The sequence below is a fragment of the Rhinolophus hipposideros genome (genome assembly GCF_964194185.1).
Source record: "Rhinolophus hipposideros genome assembly, chromosome: 13".
In the NCBI taxonomy this organism is placed as follows: Eukaryota; Metazoa; Chordata; class Mammalia; order Chiroptera; family Rhinolophidae; genus Rhinolophus; species Rhinolophus hipposideros.
The window spans coordinates 34,581,772-34,586,045 of record NC_138059.1 but is presented as its reverse complement, the minus strand read 5'-3'; the positions used below and the strand labels follow the sequence as shown (position 1 = coordinate 34,586,045).

General features: G+C 37.3%; 1 pseudogene across 1 annotated transcript; it reads left to right on the top strand.

The window, feature by feature from the left end:
- The first annotated feature begins 3,182 nt into the window (after nucleotides 1-3,182).
- Nucleotides 3,183-4,046, top strand: LOC308506637 (large ribosomal subunit protein eL6-like; annotated as a pseudogene). Its single transcript has one exon. The product of its transcript is annotated as a large ribosomal subunit protein eL6-like (transcript).
- Nucleotides 4,047-4,274: the final 228 nt, after the last annotated feature.

Below are 4,274 nucleotides of genomic sequence, written 5' to 3'. Positions count from 1 at the left end.
ACAAGATACAACAACCATTTATGATTAAAACACTTAATAAAATAGTTATAGAAGGAAAATACCTTAACATAATAAAGGCCATCTATGACAAGCCATCAGCTAATCTCATAATTAATGGTGAAAAACTGAAGCCCTTTGCTCTACGTTCTGGAACACGACAGGGCTGTCCCTATCACCTCTGCTTTTCAACATAGGGTTGGAAGTCTTTGCCAGAGCTATCAGGCAAGAGAAAGAAATAAAAGGCATCCAAATTGGGAATGAAGAAGTTAAATTATCACTCTTTGCAGATGACATGATACTATATGTAGAAAACCCTAAAGAGTCCACCAAAAAGTTGTTAGAAATAATCAATGAATACAGTAGAGTTGCTGGCTCATAATCAATATACAAAAGTCCATTGTTTCCTATATACTAACAATCAAATCTCAGATAAAGAAATACAAAAAACAATTCCTTTTGCAATTGCAGCAAAAAAGAATAAAATACATAGGAATAAACTTAACCAAGTATGTGAAAGACCTATATGCTGAAAACTATAAGACATTATTGAAAGAAACTGAGGAAGACACAAAGAAATGGAAAGACATTCTGTGCTCATGGATTGGAAGAATCAACATAGTTACAATGACCACATTACCCAAAGCAATATACGGATTTAATGCAATCCCCATCAAAATCCCAATAGCATTTTTTAAAGAAATAGAACAAAAAATCATCAGATTTGTTTGGAACCACAAAAGACCCCAAATAGCCAAATCAATCTTAAGAAAAAAGAACAATGCTGGAGGTATCACACTTCTTGACTTTAGCTTGTACTACAGGACTACAATAATCAAAACAGCATGGTATTGGCCGAAAAACAGACACATAGACGAATAGAATAGAATTGAGAACTCAGAAATAAAACCACATAAATATGGACAGATAATTTTTGACAAAGAAGGTAAAAACATACAATGGAGGAAAGACATCGTCTTCAATAAATGGTGCTAGGAGAATTGGATACCCACGTGCAAAAGAATGAAACTAGACTGCTATCTGTCACCATATACCAAAATTAATTCAAAATGGATCAAAGACTTAAGCATAAGACCTGACACAAAAAACTGCATAAAAGAAAACATGGGTACTAAACTTATGGACCTGGGGTTCAAAGAGCATTTTATGAATTTGACTCCAATGCAATGGAAGTAAAAGCTAAAATAATCTAATGGGATTATATGAAACTTAGAAGCCTCTGCTCGGCAAAAGAAACCATCGACAAAATAAAGAGGCAACCAACTGAATGCGAGAAGATTTTTGCAAACAGTGCCTCTGTTAAGGGGCTAACATCCAAATATACAAGAAACTCATGAAACTCAACAACAACAAAAAAAACAACCCAATTGAAAAATGGGCAGATGACTTGAAGAGACATTTCTCCAAAGAAGACATACAAATGGCAAATAGACATATGAAAAAATGCTCAACATCACTAATCATCAGAGAAATGCAAAGAAAAACCACAATGAGATATCACCTCACCCCAGTTAGAATGGCTGTCATCAACAGGACAAATAGTCACAGTGTTGGAGAGGCTGTGGAGAAAAAGGAACCCTTATCCACTGTTGGTGGGAATGCAGATTGGTGTAGCCGTTATGAAAGGCAGTGTGGAGGTTCCTCAAAAAATTACGAATATAATTACCATATGACCCAGCAATCGCTCTTCTGGGTATCTACCCAAAAAATCTGAAAACATTTATACATAAAAACACATGTGTTCCAATGTTCATTGCAGCTTTATTTACGGTGGCCAAGACATGAAAACAACCAAAATGTCCTTCGATAGATGAATGGATAAAGAAGTTGTGATATATATACCATAGAATACAATTCGGCCATAAGAAAAGATGGTATAGGAACACTTGTGACAACATGGATGGATCTTGAGAGTATAATGCTAAGTAAAGTAAGTCAGACAGAAAAAGCAGAGAACCATATGATTTCACTGACATGTGGTATATAAACCAAAAACAACAAAAGAACAAGACAAACAAATGAGAAACAAAATCTCATAGACACAGACAATAGTTTAGTGGTTACCAGAGGTTAAAGCGGGGGGGGGGGGGAGATGAGGGTTAGGGGGTCAAATAAATGTGATGGAAGGAGAACTGACTCTGGGTGGTGAACACACAATGGGATTTATAGATGATGTAATGCAGAATTGTAATCCTGAAATCTATGTAATTTTACTAACAATTGTCACCCAATAAATTAAAAATATATCTAGACTGTACAAAGAGATTCTACAAATCAGTAAGATAACAGTCTAGTTTTCTTAAAAATAGGACAAGGGATATAAACAGGCCCTTCACAGAAAAATAAATACAAATGCCCAATTAAAGATGAAAGATGATAAAACTCGGTAATTAAAACAACCATAAGATATTTTTATCCATCATATTGACACAAATTTTAAGTATGAAAATTCAGTCCTGGTAAAAGGTTATGAAAAAGAGCACTCTCATATACTTGTATGGAATGATAAATTAGTAACACCTTTTCATATCAAAATTAAAATACACCTACTGTTCTACCCAGCATTTCCAATTATAGGCATCTACCTGAGAGACACGCCCACATGTGTGCGCAAAGATATATGTTCACTGCATCATGATATATATTAGAAAAATTGGGGGGGAAACAAATTTCCAGTAAAAGGGATATGAGTGAATAATTTGTGGAAGGGTAATATAAATAGCAAGGTTTCTAGACCAACTTATGCACTAAAAACAACTATAATGCTGGGGGGAAATGCTAAAAATAACATAAAGGCAAAGAAAGCTGAAAAACAATTAAGAAATATTAAAGACAGATCATGAATGAGGATGGGAACCTGGAAAAGTAAGCAGAGCACAGAAGCTGGCTTTCACCTTGGGGGCGTTTGTCAAACTTAGTGTACTTGTATTTCATTTTTATAGTCTGAGGAAAGCCAAAACCCACCAAAAGTAGGAACACTAATAGAAAATTCTCATCTCATAAAGCTAGGGCCCCAAAAGTCTATACTCTCAAAAAAGGGGGAAAAAAATTTGTAAGTTAAATCCACATGCCATTCCTCACACCAATTTATCGACCAAATTCAGTATCTGATGTGGTCTAAAAAGTTCTCAAAAAAAAGTATTTACTCTTTCCCAACTTGCAAGATGGTGGGTGAAAAGGCTGGGAAGCCAGACACTAAAGAGAAGAAACCTGAAGCCAAGAAGACTGATGCTGGTGGCAAGGTTAAGAAGGCTAAACTCAAGGTCAAAACGCCTAAGAAGGGGAAGCTGCACTGCAGCCGAAACCCTGTCCTGGTCAGAGGAATCGGCAGGTATTCCCGATCAGCTATGTATTCCCGAAAGGCCATGTACAAGAGGAAGTACTCAGCAGCTAAATCCAGGATTGCAAAGAAAAAGGAGAAGGTTCTTGCTACTGTCACAAAACCAGTTGGTGGCGACAAAAATGGTGGCACCCGAGTGGTTAAACTTTGCAAAACGCCTAGATACTATCCTACTGAAGATGTGCCCCGAAAGCTGTTGAGCCATGGCAAGAAACCCTTCAGTCAGCACGTGAGAAAACTGCGGGCCAGCATCACTCCCGGGACCATTCTGATCATCCTCACTGGGTGCCATAGAGGCAAGAGGGTGGTTTTCCTGAAGCAGCTGAGCAGTGGCTTGCTACTTGTGACTGGACCTCTGTCCCTCAATTGAATTCCTCTGCGTAGAACACACCAGAAATTTGTCATCGCCACCTCCACCAAAATTGATATCAATGGTGTGAAAATCCCCAAACATCTCACTGACACTTACTTCAAAAAGAAGAAGCTGCGTAAGCCCAGGCAGCAGGAAGGGGAGATCTTCAACACAGAGAAAGAGAAATATGAAATTACAGAGCAGTGCAAAATTGATCAGAAAGCCGTGGACTCGCAAATTCTGCCAAAAATCAAAGCTGTTCCTCAGCTCCAGGGCTACCTCCGCTCTGTGTTTGCTCTCACAAATGGGGTTTATCCTCACAAACTGGTGTTCTAAATTAATTAAGAAGAACCTAATTAAATGCCTGAACCGTTAAAAAAAAAAAGTATTTAGTTTAAGGTGGTTCTGAACTTGTTGTCCTTTCAGATGCTTTCCAAAGACAAATATTCAGAAGAATTCACCTCTATTCCTGCGTCAGGAATTGACACACACACCTACTCACACACACACAAATGAAAATATATGGTCTTTTTTCAATAAAAATTCACTAATCACACAAGAAAT